This window comes from Leuciscus leuciscus (genome assembly GCF_965113295.1).
Source record: "Leuciscus leuciscus genome assembly, chromosome: 8".
Classification (NCBI taxonomy): domain Eukaryota; kingdom Metazoa; phylum Chordata; class Actinopteri; order Cypriniformes; family Leuciscidae; genus Leuciscus; species Leuciscus leuciscus.
The window spans coordinates 1,265,194-1,286,533 of record NC_138732.1 but is presented as its reverse complement, the minus strand read 5'-3'; the positions used below and the strand labels follow the sequence as shown (position 1 = coordinate 1,286,533).

Here is a 21,340-nt window from a genome sequence, read left to right as displayed (position 1 = left end):
ATGTAAACAAACTAGAGTTTGTTCTCTACTCATTTACACTCTTGTATAGCTGTAGTTCTCCACTCTTCATATTCAAGTGGTTTTACTGTCTTCTATGAATGTGTGTCTTATGCTGAATCTGTCAAAGTATATTAAAATAAGAGCTTTCTAGTGTGTTTGGTGTTGTGGCATATTTGCACTGACTCAAGTGGTTGTTAAACTCATGCTTTAAGATTCTTCATGATCTTAGTGTCATGCTCCTCATCTCCTGGATCCAGGGTTCCCACGGGTCCTTGAAATCCTTGAAAGTTTGTGAATCTGAAAAAAAGGTCAAAGCTCTGGAAAGTTTTTGCATATAAACACACAAATGCAGGTCCTTGAAAGTGCTTGAATTTATTTTGTGTGAGAAGTTTCCTGGAAAAAAATGTCATATTATTCCCTCCGGTCCGCTAATGTGTTATTCCGCCAACACTTCGTGGCCTATGTGCACTAGCTTATTTGATTTACATTAGTTACGCGCATTTACAGGTTATGTCAAGTGTTGCCATGACGAGCATGAAAATACTATGGTCCCTCAACGTTTCACAGGCATGCCATGAAACATTATAAAAATAGGCAGAAACCACTGAAACGTGATGCCTGGAAAATGCACATTTCAAGATATTTCACCAAAGAAGATTACAAAGAATGGCTTGCCAGAGATCCAATTACAATAAATAGAATATCAGATCTCTGTCATATGGCCAAACATAAAGGCAAAAAAAAAGAAGCTTTTTTGCATAGTTGTGTTTGACACATGAAAACTGTAACAATGTATCTTACAAGGTAACACGAGGCATTTAAAGGCATAAGTGGTGCACTGATTGATTGAAGTGCACGTCCACTGGTTTCCACACCAGTACAAAGGGCTGTTCCCTCTAAAAGTGCCCTATTTAAGGCTATCGGGATGATTTCGGACACAGTCCTGACTGAAGACGCTGACTAACGGAGATTCAATCAAGCACTGTACAATTCTTGCTGTCGCACGAGCTCACAGGTGAATAATTATTTGTATTACCTCCCTCTCTCTCTGGAGAAATTATGTGAAATTGTTGATGCTCGTACTATTGAAAAGAGGACAAACTTATTTAATTTTGGCAGGAATGAAGATTTTTTCCATCAATTGCTCCAATGCAATGAGAAAGTTGCCACTTCACATCAAGTTCATGTGCCGTTTTCCTCCATTCTTCTTCAGAAGTTTGTGTCTGAAAACATTACATTAGATTAACGACAGTTTATGATCCCAGCTTTTAAAGTAATGGATCCTTAATAGATGTTTTAAATATTTCTCATTTTAGATTAAGTCAAGCAAAAGTCAAGGCAAGTTAAGTTTATTAATATAGCACACTTCATACACAATGTGTTTTACATGAAACGGATTTAAAAAAGAATCATAAAATGATCACAACAAGGACAAAACAAAGAATAAGGCATTGATTAAAATGGATTTAAAATGTGATTAAAATATTTAAAAGAGGACACATAATTATTGTCACGGGTGTGTGGTGCGGGTTGAAGGAGACCAAAAGCTTCAATATAAAAGATTTACTTAAATTTTACTCAAAGGTATATACAGGCAGGATAACACACACTATGAACTAAGTAGAACCGACAAGGACTGACTGAACAGAGGGAAACTAAATACAGATACCAATGAAAACAAACGAGGTGAGGACAGGTGACACAGATGATGAAGACGATGAACAGGTGAGTAATGAGGGAGTGAGTTCAGGTGTGAAGACACGAGGGATGCTGGGAAATGTAGTGCAGACAGGACAATGACAGACGGTGAATGTGACAATTGTGTTGTAATCCTACCATTATTATACATTAATTCCATTAATAGTAAGTGTTCCTATAGACAGTAATTAAGCCTTAAATTTGCATTAATTTACTTTATACATGAGCATTTATTTACGGTGAATTATTAACGTAATGTTTTGATGAACATTAACAACTTTAAAATAAAACATTTAAAACAAAAGTTGTTAAAGGATGAAAGATCACTTCTTTACATTTGAGCTAATTAAAAAAATAATCATTTGTTAATTATAGTAACAATGAATGAAGAACTCACTATTTGTATATAGTCTGTTAATGTGTTGATACTATTAATAAACTATGAATAAAGACAACGAATATACTATATAACAAACGTTTTTGAAGAAAAATTTGGCAGATCTCTGTTTGTTTTTAAAGCTGCATTTTGTTCATTTAAATTGCTGAGTAATATTGTATTTCATACTGTAATAGACAAAACTATATATACACACAACACACACATATATATATATATATATGATCTGATACAGTACCAGCATCCTCTCTGCCTGTTTTTAAAGCAATGCTTGCAGCAGATACTGATTATAAATTAAGAAGTCAGAGTTAAGGTATTTTCTTGAAGCTCTTCAGTCGGAGGGTCCGGCTTATCGGTGATCTTCAAATCCCGGCAGAACAACACCGGTTCTGATCCAAGACCCAGCTGGAACTGCCACAGATACAGACGCTCGTGCGGCTTCAGCTCAAATGATAGTTGCTGTTCCTCTACAGTCTCTTCATTCCAGTTTTCCTTCTCAGTGTTCACACTTGAACCTCCATATTCTGCCGAAAAGGAGAACTGACACTGTGAAATTAACCCTGCGAGTCCTCCAGCTGTGATCGAGGCCGACGCTGCTATCTTCCAGTTGTGTGTGATCTGGGACATTTTCTCCTTATTGTATCCAACCTTTTTAGTAATTTTCTTTTGCCATGTCACTGGTGTGAGACTGTCATTACTAACGGTTTTAATTTTCACCCATTTGCTGAATGCTGGGCCCCTGGTTATGGACAGCCCACCTGGCAGAAAGTTCAGAACATCAGGGTGAACGGATGAGATAGCAGTGCAGTCAGCTTTGTGGAAGTCCTTACCTTTGTAGTATTCAACTCCCCACTCTGAGGTTGGCTTGAGGAAGTAGAGGTGATATGGATCACCCCAGTAATAGAGACCATCTCTGCAATTGGGATGCAGGGGAAATTCTTCATAATGATCTGATGAACACATTTCTTTTGTTCTTCTGTAAGTGCCCTTTTCCTGGAAGATGATGTCCCAGGTGAAAAAAAAGTGCACTAAAATACATTTTATTTAAGTGCACTTAGTACACTTCCATAATACACTTTCATAATGTACTTAAAGTGCTCTATTTTCGACACACTTATTTTGCACTTAATATACTAAAAGCTCATCTTTAGTACTGCTCAATATAAACTTAAAATCATCTTAGTGTACTCAATTGTGCTTTTTTGAGACACACTGAAGATGAATTTAAGTGTATTTTTAATATACTATTTCATATTTTTAAAAAATGTATTTTGTTACCACTTTAAGTATAATTGAAATCATCTTTAAATACAATAATAAACTATTTAAATTATAATAATAATAATATTCAATTATATACAAATTATACTTAGAATGTATTCCTAGATTAAAAAAAAGTGCACTAAAATACATTTTATTACACTTCCATAATACACTTTCATAATGTACTTAAAGTGCTCTATTTTCGACACACTTATTTTGCACTTAATATACTAAAAGCTTACCTTTAGTACTGCTTAATATAAACTTAAGATCATCTTAGTGTACTCAATTGTGCTTTTTTGAGACACACTGAAGATAAACTGAAGTGTATTTTTAATATACTATTTCATATTTTTAACAAATGTATTTCGTTACCAGTTTTAGTATAATTGAAACCATCTTTAAATACAATAATAAACTATTTAAATTATAATAATAATAATATTAAATTTACAAATTATACTTAGAATGTATTCCTAGATTAAAAAAAGTGCACTAAAATACATTTTATTACACTTCCATAATACACTGCCATAATGTACTTAAAGTGCTCTATTTTCGACATACTTATTTTGCACTTAATATACTAAAAGCTTACCTTTAGTACTGCTTAATATAAACTTAAGATCATCTTAGTGTACTCAACTGTGCTATTTTGAGACACACTGAAGATGAACTAAAATACGCTTTTAACATACTATTTAGGCTTTAATTTATTTTGTTACCCCTTTTAGTACAATTGAACCCATCTTTATTGCATTTTAAATACACTTAAATTATTTAAAATTTAAGAATATATAATATATACAAATCATATTTATGTATTGCTCACTTTTTTTATATAGTAAATCATTTCAAATATGTTTTAATACTGTGAACAGTACCTTTATAAAACAATTAAATATGTTAATGGTGTATTAAAACACACATTAAAAAAAGAATTGTATAAAACACACACTTTGAAAGCTAGTAAACTTTAATGTATTACCCAGTGTACATCAGTACAGCAGCATATGTAAACTGTAAAAAAAAATACATTAACATAAAATACAGTGATCTGCAGAGGTATTATAAACAACAACAAAAAAACTAACTTCAATAAACCTAACTAGTCAATAAAGTGCAATCATTAATAGCTGCAAACAGTTACAGTACTGTTACTGATTGGTCTTTGAGTTTGCCTCATTGTTGCATTTCCTTCGAATCAGTGCTCGCACCTCAGACATGTTGGAAATTGTTTGATCACAGTGTCTATGAAAGGGGAAAAAGATGAGTTTATGTTTATATTAAAGCAAAATTAACCTCTGTTAAAAAAGTAACTGTTCCCTTTCAAAAGGGAACTTGCACTGCTTCGATGATGCTATTGGGGAACGATGTTCTCTAGGCGCCTCTTTAATTCTTCTGAGTCGCACTAGTCGTGTCACAGGCTGTCGCCAGTCAAATTCTATTGCTGTGATTGTACAGCTTTTCAAACACCGGTTTACATGGAGGGTGTTCCCCATATCGTCATCAATGCAGTGTCTCATTCCCTGTTCTCAGGGAACAGAGGTCGTAACCTAGACGTTTTTTATTACAACACAGTAAAAAAATTCTAACCTCTCCAAGTCAAAATTTTCTAGTGACGGGTCACATCTAAATTTTTTAATTGGCCCAAGTGCAATTCTTGTTGCAATAGTCTGTTAACATTGGCTCAATGAGAAATAATACGTCAGACTAATTGAAAAATTTTGATGTGATCAGTCACTAGAAATTTTTGACTTGGGGATGTAATTTTTTTTTTTACAGTGTATAATGTTTTGACATTTCCCTCTGTTGTACATAAAAGGTGAAAAAGACATACTGTTAAATGTATTATAAATGCATTAAAGTATATTTGTTTTGTACTAAAAACATACTTAAGTACATATTTATTACATTTAATAGTAAGTCTTTTTCACCTAGTAAAAATGGAATTCTTTAACATAGCATGTAATGCTTAGTTCATATATTTTAACAGTAGACATTTAATATAACATGTTAATTAAGAAAAGGAGTTAATAAAATAGCTCTTGAACAACTGTGAAGTCTACATATGTCACTGTATCACAGCAAAAAAGGGCAATTTAGGCTAACCGTTTAACTGAAAAAGTATACGCAGCCAACAAGAATAATAATTAAAATGTACAACAAATGCTAATCTTGTTTTAGTCAGCCCCCTTTGACTTTGAGAGCAAAAAAAAAAAGTGATGTGCAGAAACACAAACTCTCAAACTCTTCAAAGAGTTAAGGAAATTAGAAGTAGTGCAAAATATTGTAAGCCATGACAAGTGACTTGCAGCTGTCCCAAAAAAACAATTAAATAGATTTTTACATGAATGAACACAAATTAGACTAGACTAAGAAGCTAGGAAAAAATGTTGGAAAAAAACTAGGACAAAAACTAAACAGTGAGCTATTTATTTATGCAAACAGCAACTAAAACTTACCAGTAACTTCTGATAGCAGTATCTTCATCTCTTCGAGATTCGACTTGGAAAAAATAAAAAAAATAAAAACAACACTAACAGTTACTTTTTCTATTAACGTTAGAAAAAAAAATCTAAATAGGCTACTGTCATGATCACTCATTAGTTGCAAAACATTTAAGAATTCCGTTAATCTTAGAAATAAAAACGTCTCGGTTACGGATGTAACCCTCGTTCCCTGAGTGGGAACGGAGACGTTACGTCGGATGACGACGATTGGGGTTTCGCCTAGAAGCCTATCACCTTCGAGTATATAAAACGAGCCAATGGCAATGAAATGCCATGGGTCTGCGGAATTTGCATAGCGTAACTCCGCCCGCCGCAGGGGGTATATAAGGAAGTACGCTGGCACAATGCAGATATGTCTTCGCTGAGGAGCCGAGACTAGCCCCAGGCGTTTTTCAGCGGTACAGCGGAAGTGGCAGGAAGACGTAACGTCTCCGTTCCCACTCAGGGAACGAGGGTTACATCCGTAACCGAGACGTTCCCTTTCGTGGTCACTCCGAGTTACGTCGGATGACGACGATTGGGGTTCCAGTCTAATCACGCCACCTCGGCTGTCTACCAGTGCCCTGCGTGAGTCTGAGCTCCCTGTTGTGAGACTAGCACGAACGAAGGAGTCCTACTTAACACAGGGATACCAAGGTACACTGGGAAGCATATCTCCAGAGAGAAATATGCAATAATGCCCAGCCATTGATGGGGGGGACTTAGAATACACATATGACCCAGAGGGCTGCATATGGAAAATCACTGGGGTGTCCAGCCGCAGGTGGAATTTTAAACCCCAGGGGTGGCAAGGTGGCTTGCCAAGGGAAAGACACACGCTCACAAGGAGACTTACAGTGGAATACACATGTGGGGGTCGCCCAGAGGGGAACCATGCACATGGAGGCACCTAGTCAAGCGCAAAAGCTGCGTTATGGCAGATTGGCATAACTCAGGCGTTGACGTAACCAGTGCTGGAGGAAACTCAGAGCTTATCAGACTCACCTGAGAGAAATATCGCACGTATCCCGTCCGTGGAGAGGAATGGCGAGCAAGCGAAGACACCTGAGCAGAATCTAGCACCGGCTGGTTGAAGCGAGTACATGAGAAGAAACTGGCTCTACTCGGAGATTATAGAATCTCGCGAATGTGTTGGGTGTCGCCCAGCCTGCAGCTCTACAAATGTCTGTTAGCGAGGCGCCATGCGCTAGAGCCCAAGAGGAAGCCACACTACGTGTGGAGTGGGCTTTCACACCAAGGGGGCACGGACGACCTTGCTGCTGGTATGCCAAAGCAATGGTATCCACTATCCAGTGGGATAACCTTTGCTTTGAGAGAGCCTTTCCCTTCAGCTTCCCACCATGACAGACAAAGAGCTGGTCTGAGGTCCTGAAACACCGCGTTCTGTCCACGTAAGCACGGAGGGCGCGTACTGGACAGAGCAGTGCCAAGGCTGGGTCTGCCTCCTCCAAGGGCAGCGCTTGCAGGTTCACTACCTGGTCTCGAAAGGGTGTGGTAGGAACCTTGGGCACGTATCCAAGCCGGGGTCTCAGGATCACGTGAGAGTTAGCCGGCCCGAATTCCAGGCACGCTTCGTCAACCGAAAATGCCTGCAGGTCCCCTACCCTCTTGATGGAGGCCAATGCAACCAGGAGCGCTGTCTTCATAGACAGGAACTTAAGCTCCACTGACTGTAAAGGCTCAAATGGAGCACTCTGCAGGGCAGTTAGAACCACTGAGAGGTCCCAAGAGGGTACGAAGGGAGGACGAGGAGGATTTAGTCTCCTCGCTCCCCTCAGGAACCTGACGATCAGGTCGTGCCTTCCCAGAGACTTACCATCAACTGCTTCGTGATGTGCGGCAATGGCGGCAACATACACTTTCAGGGTGGAGGGAGACAGCCTTCGCTCCAACCCTTCTTGCAGGAAGGAAAGCACGACACTGATCGGGCATTTCGTGGGTTCTTGATGTTTAGAAGAACACCAGTTGACGAAGAGGTTCCACTTCAACGCATAGGCATGTCTCGTGGACGATGCTCTAGCGGAAGTGATGGTAGCCACCACCGCAGGTGGTAGGGTACTCAAACCTGCCTCGTCCCGTCCAGGAGCCACACGTGGAGGTTCCAAAGATCGGGACGAGGGTGCCATAAGGTGCCCCGTCCCTGAGAAAGGAGGTCCTTCCTCAGAGGAATTGGCCAGGGAGGTGCTGTCGCGAGGAGTACTAGTTCGGAGAACCAGGTCCGGTTGGGCCAATACGGGGCAACCAAAATGACCTGCTCCTCGTCCTCCCTGATCTTGCGCAAGGTCTGCGCAAGAAGGCTCACTGGGGGAAACGCATACTTGCGTAGGCCCCGCGGCCAGCTGTGCGCCAGTGCATCCGTGCCGAGCGTGCCCTCGGTCAGGGAGTAAAACAGGTCGCAATGGGACGAGTCGTGGGAGGCAAACAGGTCTACCTGTGCGTCGCCGAACTGACCCCAAATCAGCTGGCCGTCTGGGGATGGAGTCGCCATTCTCCTGCGAGAGGCCGAACTCGAGACAGCTCGTCGGCCGCCTGGTTCAGGTGTCCCGGGATATAAATGGCTCGAAGCGACCTCAGATGCTTCTGACTCCATATGAGGAGGTGGCGAGCGAGTTGCGACATACGGCGGGAGCGTAGACCACCCTGGTGGTTGATGTACGCTACTGTTGCGGTATTGTCTGATCGGACTAGTACGTGCTGGCCCCTGAGCAGCGCATGGAAGCGGTGCAGGGCGAGACGTACAGCCAGCAACTCGAGGCAATTGACATGCCAAAGGCGCTGGGGTCCTGTCCAGAAGCCCGCGGCAGCATGACCATTGCACATGGCGCCCCAGCCCGTGTTGGAGGCATCTGTTGACACAACAACATGCCGGGAAACTCGTTCTAAGGGCACTCCGGCCCGTAGAAAATTGAGGTTCGCCCACGGGGTGAAGGTCTGACGGCAGGCTGGAGTCACTGGGACTCGGAGCGTGCCGTGTTGCCATGCCCACCTCGGGACTCGATCGCGAAGCCAAAGCTGAAGCGGTCTCATATGAAGCAATCCCAGCGGCGTTACTGCGGCTGCGGATGCCATATGCCCCAGGAGCCTCTGAAAAAGTTTCAGTGGAACCGCACTCTTGTCCTCGAACTGACGAAGACAAGTCAGCAGTGACTGCGCGCGCTCGCTCGTAAGCTGCGCGCACATGGCGACCGAGTCGATCTCCATACCGAGAAAAGAGATCCTCTGCACGGGGCAGAGTTTGCTCTTCTCCCAGTTGACCCGAAGGCCCAGACGGACTAGGTGCCGGAGCACTAGGTCCCTGTGTTCGCAAACCTGGTCTCGAGAGTGAGCTAGGATAAGCCAGTCGTCGAGATAGTTCAGGATGCGAACCCCGTGTTCCCGAAGGGGAACAAGGGCTGCCTCGACGACCTTCGTAAAGACGCGAGGAGACAGGGCTAGCCCGAAAGGGAGAACCGCGTACTGGTATGCCTGCCCCTCGAAAGCAAACCGTAGAAACGGTCTGTGTCGAGGTAAAATGGAGACATGGAAGTAGGCGTCCTTCAGGTCGATCGCTGCAAACCAATCCTGCGGCCGCACACACTGGAGGATGTGTTTGGCCGTTAGCATCTTGAACGGCAGCCTGTGAAGGGAGCGGTTCAAGACGCGCAGGTCGAGGATTGGCCGTAACCCACCGGACTTCTTGGGTACAATGAAGTAAGGGCTGTAGAAGCCGGACTTCATTTCGGCTGGAGGGACAATCTCGATCGCACCCTTCGCCAGCAGGGTGACGACCTCCGCTCTCATGACAGGGGCATTGCCACCGCCATAGTGAAGCGGACTCCGCTGAAGCGGGGAGGAGATCGCGCGAACTGAATCGCGTAGCCGAGCCTGATGGTTCTCGCGACCCAGCGGGACAGTCTGGGAAGCTCTAGCCAGGCCTCCAGAAAGTGCACCAGCGGGGTCATACGAACCACAGACGTACCGTCGGTGGGGCAGCGAGGCGGAATGACCGGCACCGGCGAGGGTGGCATCGCGGCCCTGTGCGGGGGCACGGTCATTAACCGCGTCCTGCCAGAGGAGGCCAGGGGAGGGCGCGCGTCCCACGGGGGCGTGCTCTGGCAGGGGTCTGGCGACAGAGGGGGATGAGAGGAGCGTGGCCCGTGGGCGGCGCGTGCTGTCATCCCAGACCTCTGGGACAGAGGAGGGCGGCAGTGGCGGGACCCGAGGGTGGCGCGCACTGCGGCCCTCTGGGTCTGTAGGCTCAGGATTGGGGATTTCGATTCTTTCTTTAACCACATTAGGGTGCTGCCCGTCGTGAGACGAGCAGCGGGGAGTGGAGAACAAAAGATTCTCCCCCGGCCCTCCACCGGGGGAAGGAGTGGCCCTGCTACCACCTCCTGTAGCGAAAAGAAAGCCAATCCTGAGCTGCCCGTCTCAGGAGCGCCGCTTAGCCTGGCGTTTAGCGGGCTGCGGGGCTGGAGAGGGCTGTGGCGCCTTCCTACGGCTTCCTCCACGACGCGGCCCAGATGAAGGCTGCTGCTGGGGCCGTGCGGGAGGGGCGGGAGCCGCGGGAGGGCGCCCTCGGCGGCGAGCAGGCTGAGGATTCTGCACCGACGGCTGAGCAGCAGAGCGTCGGGGCAGAATGTGCTTAATCGCCTCAGTCTGCTTCTGAGCAGTCGAGAACTGTTGGGCAAAGTCCTCGACTGCACCGCCGAAAAGGCCGGCCTGGGATATGGGAGCGTCAAGCAGACGAGTCCGCTCGGGCTCACGCATATCAGCCAGGTTCAGCCAGAGATGTCTCTCCTGGACCACAGCTGTGGACATCACCAAACCCAGGGAGCGCGCGGTCACCTTCGTCGCCCGGAGAGCGAGGTCGGTGGCGGCGCGCAGCTCATCAAAGAGCCCTGGGTCTGTCCTACCCTCGTGCATGTCACGAAGCATCTTGGCCTGGTAGACCTGTAAGATGGCCATGGCATGCAAAGAGGCAGCTGCCTGTCCCGCCGCTCTGTAAGATTTCGCCACCATGGTAGACGAGAATCTACAGGCTTTGGACGGGTGCTTAGGATCACCACGTGATGAAGCGCTTGTCGGACACAGCTGCATCGCGACAGAACGTTCAACCGTGGGAATCCCAGTGTACCCACAAGCATCAGCTCTATCGAGGGGAGGAAAGGCGGAGAAAGCCGTCGAACGATCACGGGAAGACATGGGAGCCTTCCAGGACCGCGTGACTTCCTCATGCACTTCCGGGAAGAATGGTATTGGGGTTGGGCGGCGACGGGTGTCAGCGGCCGCTCCCAAAAACCAATCATCCAGCCGCGAGCGCACTGGATCAGGTGGCGGGGACCACTCAATACCAATGGCCGCGGCTGCCCGGGAAAGCATGGCGGTCAGCTCGGGATCAGACTCGGGCAATGCTGGCACGCCCGAGGGCGGCAACACAGCCGAATCCTCACTTCCCGAGGACTCGCGCCCACCTTGTGATGCAGCGATGGACATAGTATCTTCCTCTGGAGCTCCAAACGAGACGCGCTGGGGCTCCGAAGAGGGACCAGCGGTCTCAGTTTGGACACTCGCGGGTGCTGATGCTGGAGAGGGGTGTGTGGACCGTGGACGTGTCGGCGGTATGTCCCACACAGTCACCCTCAGGTCACCCCGGCCACCAGCCGAAGTACTAGCCCTCTCGGGACCAGTAGATCGGGGTGTGGGTAGGGGGACTCTCGCTCTAGTGAGCTCATTGAGTCTCGACCGCAGCATAGAGATGGTCATGTTCCCGCAGTGAGAACATGAGTCATCCACGAACGCTGCTTTAGCGTGATCAACGCCCAAACACGTTAAGCAGCGATCGTGCCCATCAGAGAAAAATATCTCGCCACCGCAACCAGAAGTGCACGGGCGAGGCATCTTTAAAAAGACGTGCCACGTGCAATGCTCTTTTTGTGAGAGGAAAAACTCCGCGGATGCTGAAGCGAACAGGGAGAAACACACTATCTGTCAGATCACTGACAAGATCAGCAGGGTAGTGAGCACTCGCTGAAAACGCCGTCACACCAACACCGGAGAGTTCGCTCGTCTCGAAGGTAAGAGAAGACTAACTCAGAATATTTGGCTTGCAGGAGTGGAGAAGTTCTCGGCTCCGAAGCGAAAACATATCTGCATTGTGCCAGCGTACTTCCTTATATACCCCCTGCGGCGGGCGGAGTTACGCTATGCAAATTCCGCAGACCCATGGCATTTCATTGCCATTGGCTCGTTTTATATACTCGAAGGTGATAGGCTTCTAGGCGAAACCCCAATCGTCGTCATCCGACGTAACTCGGAGTGACCACGAAAGGGAACTGAAATATCGTAGACTAATGAAACCTTCACGTTTGAAAAGGTTAATCGCAAAAAAACTCACCTAATCCATATCGCGTGGTTTCCTCCAAGTCCTCTAAAGAAACACGATCGCTCTAGTTTGAATTTAGACTTCTATCTCTGAATTATTACACCGTGTCCTAACTACACGCGACGCCGAAATATAATCACATTCAATGAACGCACAGCCGTCAGCAAGCTCTGAGTGAGGTGTGAGCTCATAATTACACCAGAACCAATCACAGACGTTCAACAGCTGGAACCAATCAGGATTAGTCACGTGTGTTATTAGCGTTTTTCAAATTCAAACAAGTACAACATATTTTTGGACAACATTTAAACATATTTGGAAAATGTATCTATTATGCATTTAAAATAATATGATGTTGATATCCATGTGGGAATTTCAGTAGTAAAAACATCATGTAATGGACAACAGCCCTTTACAAGTAGCCTACAAACAAGTAAAAGTGAACAACATTCATTTTAAGTGCTTATTGCAATGCTTAATGATAGTAGACAAATGTTTATAATACATTAGAAGTTGGTACATTATACAAAAAAATCTAAAATATTAAAATGGTAAAATGATAAATATTACAAATATATTGCAGTAGGCCTAAGTGTTTAAAGTACTTTAAACACATTAAAAGCTTTTTATATTTTAGATTAACCATTTTAATATTTTAGATTTAGCTATGTTCTTACACAAGTTACACAAATGTATTTTAATTAAGAGCAACATAAGTATGTTTTCTTTAAATACACTAAAACTTCACACAAATGGTAGATTGTGTTAGCATATTTCTTAAAAATGTAACTAAGCATATTTATTAACAATGTACTTGTAGTGCTTTTTTTTTAGAAATATATTAAAAGTATGCTTGTGTTTAGCATATTTCTTAAAAGTATAATTAAGCATATATTTATTACCAATGTACCTTTAGTGCATTTGTTAGAAATATATTAAAAGTATGCCTGTGTTTAGCATATTTATTGAAAGTATAATTAATCATATATTTATTACCAATGTACTTGTAGTGCATTTGTTAGAAATATATTAAAATTATGCTTGTGTTTAGCATATTTATTTAAAGTATAATTAAGCATATATTTATTACCAATGTATTTCTAGTATACTTTTTAGAAATATATTAAAATACAATTCAATGTATTTTTTATGCACTTCAAATAAGCATGTTGGTAATACAAATGTATTATACTATTTGTATTTCAAGTATATTTTTAATACATTTAATACTATGTCTTTTTCACCTGGGAGTACCTTATACACTTAAAATTAATTTAAAGAATTAGTAATATTTACTTTATTTTTATAAAGTGTACTTAAATACTACTTTTGGGAAAATTTAATTTTTGACTATAACATTTTGAATATATTTTAAGTAAAATCAATTTAATTTAAACTTATAATAGCTATCTAAAAGTGCACTAACAATGAACTATTTTTAATGTGTTAAAAATGTACTTGTAAGAAATACACTAATAAAACACTTCTGTGTATTTTTTCAATAGTATATCTTTTTTCTTATGCACTAAAAATACATTTAAAATATCAATGTTATTTAGTATACTTTTGCAATTACACTTAAGTACTACTTAAGTAAAAATATACTTTTAATTAGTGTATTTATAGTGTATAATTTTTTTTACTTTTCTTTAGCACAAAAAATAGGAATGTACTACAAATGTACTTTCTTGTATTTAAGTGTTTTTTTAGTGCACTCAAGTACACTTTATTTTCACCTGGGGTAATACGAGCCCAAGGCTGACAGGTAATGGTCTCCGCCCCGAAACTTGGGAGGAAGGGTGTAGACTGCAGAATCAGTGTCTTCTGTCAGGTCAGTGACTCTGCGGTATTCATCACCCTTAATGATGTAAAAGTAGTAATAGTCAGCAAAGTAATGGTCTCCGTGTCGGCAGGCGGGGTGCAGAGCATAAATACTGAGGTCTGACCCTTTGTTGAAATCACTCGACCTCATATAGCAGCCGAGATCAGAGCGGATGATGTAATGGTAGTAGTACCTTGATCCACAGAAATCAACACCTTTTATTCTGTGCTTGGGAATAATGCCTGCCATTTTGCCTTAACCTGCAACACAGGGCAACAAAAAAGTTGAGTTTTGAGCTATTTTTTGCCACGCTCTTTAAATTAGTCAAGGTCACATACAGTATGAAGACGGGAGATTTTTTTCTCTCAGCACTCCTGTATATAGTCAGTTTGTAATAGTGGTGATTTTCACAACTGTGTTTTCTGTTTTCTTTATCATCAGCATTTACAGGGTTTTAGGACGTGCGTATGAGAAAATATAAGAGCTGCTGTTCCTGATGTTATTGCTGTTCTGCATGAAAGCTTTAAACAAAAATCTCCTTTGTCTTTCCGAACACATTATAATACTTTTGCAATCACTTCACCAGAAATCTTTCTTCATCTGTGCATTAATTATCTCCACCCTTCATACATATTTTTAGCTGTCCTGTCGACTTCTTGCTTACAAAGTTACACTACAAATACATTTCTGTTTAAAACAGTATGGTAACAAAACGGCTTGTAAAATTTATTTTAGAAGGCTTTTTTTTAATTACTCTTAAATCATGTAAAAAATGGCTTATAGTCACAAGCACAGGAACACAAATACAGGTCTTCATATGAGCTCTGAATGCTCTTTATTAGAAACACACTCACCTAGACGTGTGTATCAGCACTGGATCTGACGGGCAGCTTCAGTCCGAGAGAGAGATATCTGACTCCTTAAAACAAAAACAAAATCTTGTTTGAAGCAAAAACTCACTTAATTTTTTTTTCTTTCTCAGGAAACCAGTCATAATTTCTTATGTAATTTTACTCATCTAGTAAATGCTTCTTGATTTAAGAATATTTAGATATTTGGACTGGAAACAAGACAAAAACACTAAGTAAGAAAAGCATGTTTGGCAGTGTAGGGAACGAGCTGTTTATGTGCTGAAGGGGAAATGGCCACAGCACACACTGATAAACCAGATAAAGATTATGGGCCCTATTTTAACGATCTGAAACGCAAGTGTCAAAGCGCAAGTAACTTTGTGGGCGGGTCTCAGCGCTGTTGCTATTATACCGGCGGGATAAATGACTCTTGCGCCCGACGCAAATCTAAAATGTGTTGGTCTGAAGTAGCTTCATTATTCATAGGTGTGGTTTGGGCGTAACGTGAAATAAACCAATCAGAGTGTCATCTCACATTCCCTTTAAGAGCAGACGCGTTTTTCCTTGGCGTATTGCTATTATAGCGGCGGATTTGCCAGGCGCGGTTCACAGCCGAGGAGACCGACGTTCTCGTCAGGGCCGTAAAACACAGAGAAGTGACATTGGGGATGGAGAAACACACGCACATTAGCTTCGGTTAAACAGGCGTATGATAATGTGGGTAAATGTGTAAGCTAGATGTATGCTTTTATAATAAATTGTCTATCTATCTATCTATCTATCTATCTATCTATCTATCTATCTATCTATCTATCTATCTATCTATCGTAATAATGTATGATTTGCAAAAATCAGAACTGCTGCTTCTGTGTAGATGAGAGAATCAAAGTGTATGTTGTGCACACGCTACATTGAATATGGCCTTAAAATAGCATCTGAATAACATGCGCAACGCGCCACTGACTTTAAACAGTTTTTTTTTCGGCCAGTGGCGCAATTGTTTTCTAAACCTGTAAAATAGCATGAGGGAACGTTTGCGCCGGAACACGCCTCCTCTTTGCGCTGAACCGCCCCCGCGAGCGCAAGTGTATTTCTTAGTTAACCGACGTGCGTCTGTGGAGGGAAAAGTCCGCTTTGCGCGGGTGCAAAATAGGAATGAAACATGCGTCGGTGTACAAAGTCAATTGCGCTGGGTGCAAAATAGCACAATATATCATCTAAAGATTACAGTAATGCATGCCTGATGTTATTTAATTCTACAGGTTGTAGATTTTGCTCTGAGCCACATAGACACAAAATCATTCACGATTCGCAAAATGCTCTACAACCAGAGTACTGTACTCAGACAACAATTAGCAAAGTCTATTTAGGAAAAATAAACTAGTCTTGAAAAGACTAAATACAGAAAGAACACATTCAGTTTTCATGCCGTCTGAGAGAAGACTTTCTGATAAAATATTCATGAGCTCCAAACAGTTGAAGCATTTTAACAAAAAGTGTGAATTTGGCTATGATGATATTCCTACTAAAGAAATACAAAAGAGAGTAGACAATAGTTAACTTTTTAAAATGGAAGCCAAAAAAAAAAAAAAAAAAAGCAGGAGCCTGTATACATTACAACACATACAGGATCAAAGGCAGTGCTGGTGTGGGAAGTGCTATTTTAAAACTCAAAATGAAAATTCTGTCATCATCAAACCTCCATGACTTTTTCTTCAGTGGAACACAGAAAACAACATTTTAACCATGTTCTGGTCGTTTTCTTTCCATGCAATCATGATCAGGGACTGGAGCTGGCTTTTTGTGTCATTATTCAGTGAAAATCATGAGTTGATGAGAGACGTAGTGATGTTAGAATCGGTTGATACAGTTCACAAAACTGGCTTGAATTAAAATGAACAAAAGTGAAAGTGACATATGAGGGAAAAGTATGGTAACCCATTTTTGGAATTTTTCCTCTGCATTTAACCCATCCAAGTTAGTATTCATTCATGAATCGGACTGACCCAATGAGCTCAACTGTAAACAGCTCACGAGATGGAAAGTCTGAATAAATAATAGTTGTGGAAAAAACAACAACTTTTAAACCTTATTGTAATGTACATCGGAGTGTAACAGATTAGCGAAAAAAGGAAATGCATGGCAAGAACTTGTTTCAATACATTGGTTGTTGATTGAATTGAACGCAGATGTGGGATTTCCAATCAACTACATATGTCACCAGAGACGAGCCTGTCGTTTCACAGGAAGAATGAGTTGACATTTTGATTAAAAATGTCAAGGTGCAAAAAATGTACCGGTAAATCTTAAATGAAATATGCATGGATAAATTAAAAAACAAAAACAAAAAACATTTCATTTAACAGAAAAGTAATCTAATAAACCCTGCCAGTGTCAGCAGAGCAGATATATCAGGGCAGACTTCAGTACTTTCACTGAGATCATGAAACAAACAATCGCTAACTGAGGTTTGGTTGCTTTTCTTTCATTTTAAAAACTGTTATACATTGAATGTTATTAATGGTGAATAAATCTATGAACGATGTACTCACGTGTCTACTGTATCAGAGAAGTAATCAGTCTTCAAACGCCAGCAGTCTGAGAACACGAACCTTCACTCGATTTCACTGAATTACAGCAAACACTTCTTAAATACTTACAAGTTAAAGCACAAGTGTGTGTCACAATGTCCTCTGCATATTTTTGAGAGTATGAGGATGTCTGAGCTGGGCGGAGAAAGGGCAGAAAAACTGTGTTGGGGCTTTTTATTTTTTTTGAGAGAGAGATCGAATACAGGAACCGAAACTCTTCTCTTGTGGTTTGCTTGTGTTCTTTGTGCCCTAATTAGGACCCAAGCCCTGAAAGGGTGAAGGCCCTATTGTTTTTCTGAGGATTATTATTATTAATTTTATTATGATGGCCCAAGCCCGGCTGTGCTGAAGCTATACGGGCGTGGCAGGGGGAATAACCTGAACTTGGATAATCAATCCCATCAAATTTGCCATATTATACTTTTTAATGTAAGCATTGGGTTTCAATTAAATTGAGTAATCTAATGTATCTAATGATAAAAATGGAAATAATAAGAAATAAGAAATACAATAAAGGTTCAAATGTTGACTTATATGTCACCAGTAGTGTGTGATTTTATATATATATATATATCAATGATGCGCGGGTTGATCCGAAATGAGCGGGTGCCTGCGGTCACCCGCGGTTACCCGCGGTTACGAGTCATCCAAAAATATTTTTAATGATATTCGGGTCGCGGTCGGTTGGGTCGTTTGAAATAAAGATGCCAATTAAACCTTTGTCATTTATATAGTTCTAGACACAATTTTCTATGAATACGTTTTAAATTTAATTTACACTTTATTGGCTGAATAACTGGCGCGAAGATGACGCACGAGCTCAGTCTGCAGGTAGAGATGGAGGCGGCAAGAGAAAAGGTGAAGACTGGGGAGTGGAAGCTCCGCAAATACACAAATAGAAAGAGCAAAGTGTGGGAGACATTTGCCGAAATAATGAAAGATGATGACCAAAGTGCTGGCTTTGTCATGTGTAGGCTACTTCTTGCGATGCTATTTACACATTTGATAACCACAAAACTGGCACGACCAACCAGGCACGGCGCCAGGATTCCAGTTTTGGATAAGCCAGACCAATTGTGGGTGGGCCTTTAATTAAAAACGTTAAATAAAAATAAAATAAAAAAACGTTATCCAATCACTGCTTAACCTAATAAAAAAATATTGACTAATATAGCCTACTGTTATATTATCTGTGCGTATACATAATATAGATTTTAATAGCTTGATGCTCTTTAAATATTGTGTTGCATTGTAAAAGTAAATCCTCGATCGCTCTCCATGGTTCTGACCAAAGAAGAGAGCTTTGGAATCTCCATTATGCATATACCTGGGCTGCATTTTCCGATAACATTGTCTCTTAGCGCGCTGCGATAACTTAACTAAAGGTATACTACCAGTCATGCGCGTCGTTAGACATGGGCATTCGGGGCTTCAGCCCCGGATGTTTTTTTTATAGCCCCGGATCTCAAAAAATTTAATTTATTGATAATTATTATTAGGCAAAGTGGCAAGCAGCACGAGTCCACGAGCCGTGAGAGCAGGGCGTGGACAGTAGCGCGAGTGTTAATGAGTCACCTGAATTCAAGTTCAAGCACCGGTTTCAAGTTTCTCACGGATGAACTTCGGGGGCGCGCGCGCCGCACCGGTTTAAAAAAAATAACGCAGTCAGCACCGCCGCACAGTCCGCAGTCACACCAGATGTTGTCAGGCTATATGTCAGTAAAACTCAGAAAAACTAACTTACTTACGTCGTGCCAGCCGTTTGCTCGCGGCGTGCACTCTTCAATCACGCAAATGCGGCGCTCCCTGTATCACGCAAAATGCATGTAACGTCGTGTTCTGTCGTCAATTAAGTATTGAAATAACCAAAAGGGAGATTAAAGCTGCGTAAAGCGGCTTTTGTATTCCTTTGTAGGCTACATATGTTACACATTTTGGCGCAGCCCTACTCAATTTTCATTATTAATATTCTAACATTTTATCAATATTGCAAAGTCATCAAAACTGACTAAATATTTTGTGACCAAAAATGTGAAAAATAGGCCTACATCTAGCCTAAATGATCGTTCATGACATTATTTTAACTATAAGCAACCCAATTTGTCTAGATCTGTATTATTTCCTTTGTATAATGTGCTTATTGCTGCGCAGTCGTGTGATTTAGTCTGCTTTATTAACATTATTACAATGTATTCCTAACTCTGATATGTAGCCTATATATAAGGTCCTCGAATGTGTTCGAATATTTCACCAGCATCAGCCTTTTCACAGTTTCTATCACTCCGCTTGTCTGTGTTTGCACAACTTGCATCATTAGGCCAGTAATGGTGACAAGACTGCAGTGAACAATTGAAATTTAATTGAACTGATTTAATAGTGCCAAAAACATTGATTAACTCAAGAAAGAAACAAGTTGCTGAAACCAATCTTTAATGCTAAAAAGTTTACATCTATGCAAAATAATCCTTGAAAGATTTCTCATTTAAGGCCAGTCCTGTTTGGAATATGTGATTGTGTATTGTCAACAATAAGCAGAAACATTCTGCATTTCCATTATATAGTGTGGATCATTCATTTCAACATTTATCCTCATTCTCATGTTTAAGAATCTGTTATCTGCTTGACAAATAATTTATGCTACTGCCCACTGACATGCTTTTAAAGCTATTGTTATCAAAAAATGTTGGCCGTCAAACACCTTAAAATGCACATATGTAGGTCTGCGAAATCAAAATTTTCTCGGGGGAGCATGCCCCCGAACCTCCCTAACTACCTCACATTTTAATGTGTGTGTCTGTGTGGTAGTATGGCGTGGTGTGGCTACAGTGCCAGGACTGAATTTTTTAACCAGTCTGCCCCCTGCATATAGGCCTAAAATATACATTATTCTCTGTATCGAATCTTGTTATCTTGTTACCCACCCCCAGCCCCTGATGTTTCGGGCTCAGCCCCTGATGTTTTTAAAACCTAGAAACGCCCCTGCTACCAGTAAAGGTATATCATTGCTAGGCGTCTTCAGGGCTATCATCCACTCGTGAGGCAGAGGCGCTGAGAGGCAGAGGCGCTGGCGCCCTCCTAGAAACGGCGCTGTTTTTGGTAAAACATGATTTTGACAACTTCATTAAGTTTTGTTTTATCGAAAACTCTTTTTAAAAGATTTTCGTTTTGTATAAATTGTATCTTAATTTTGATCAATGTTTTATCAATCAATTGCCCGTATTTATTAAATAAGAAGCAAATATATAGCAGACAAAATAAGGCGCCGGTACGCGATCACTGCATGTGAACTGGAGGGCGCCGAAACTAAGCTTGTGCCTCACAGATTTGATAAATATAGGCTATATATTACAGACAGCTTGAAATGTCTACTTTTAAAACGAAAATATTCAAACCAAAATAAATAGGCTATACTCTCTGATTATGTAGGCTAATCCATATGAAATGTGCATTTCTCTCTGGTGTTCATGGCGAGTCCGCAATCTCCGCATTGTCAACTTCATCTTTGCAGCGACACAGAAAACACCAGTTTATTACTAAACAATTAAATGTCTCCTTGCTAATTTAGACACATTCATAATCATTACTTTAACCGGTTCTTTGTGGCAAGCTTTATGCGTGCGGTCATTACGCTTATTCCTGTAGGCTAGCCTATTTAAGTAATTAATTTAATATAAAGGGGCGATTTGTCCACGAATGGCTTAAATGAACAACTAGTCGACTAGAAAAAAAATTGTCGGAGGCAGCCCTTATTCCACATATTTTCGAACCAGCAGGCCATCTGGGTTGGGCGAGCGACCATGAGCGGAGCGGAATATTCAGAAATGCGCTCTCCGCTCACGAG

At 41.7% G+C, this 21,340-nt stretch overlaps 1 protein-coding gene and 2 long non-coding RNA genes across 4 annotated transcripts in view; 1 reads left to right on the top strand and 2 right to left on the bottom strand.

Annotated features, from left to right (window-relative positions):
* Window positions 1-17,820, bottom strand: part of LOC309504199 — a 94,976-nt gene extending 77,156 nt beyond the window's left edge. Inside the window, exon 1 of one of the 2 annotated variants that reach the window (XR_014208008.1) lies at window positions 17,457-17,820. This is a non-coding gene — a long non-coding RNA (uncharacterized lncRNA). The remainder of the gene's footprint in view (window positions 1-17,456) is intronic. The other variant, XR_014208009.1, reaches the window with a different exon arrangement.
* The window catches only part of LOC309504111 (uncharacterized protein), a 501,143-nt gene that overhangs the window by 358,314 nt on the left and 121,489 nt on the right, over window positions 1-21,340 (top strand). The gene's annotated exons all lie outside the window — the stretch shown is intronic.
* Window positions 14,118-14,978, bottom strand: LOC309504221. Its single transcript, XR_014208030.1, has 2 exons — window positions 14,912-14,978; window positions 14,118-14,317 (listed from the first exon to the last, which is right to left on the bottom strand). It is a non-coding gene; the product is annotated as an uncharacterized lncRNA (long non-coding RNA).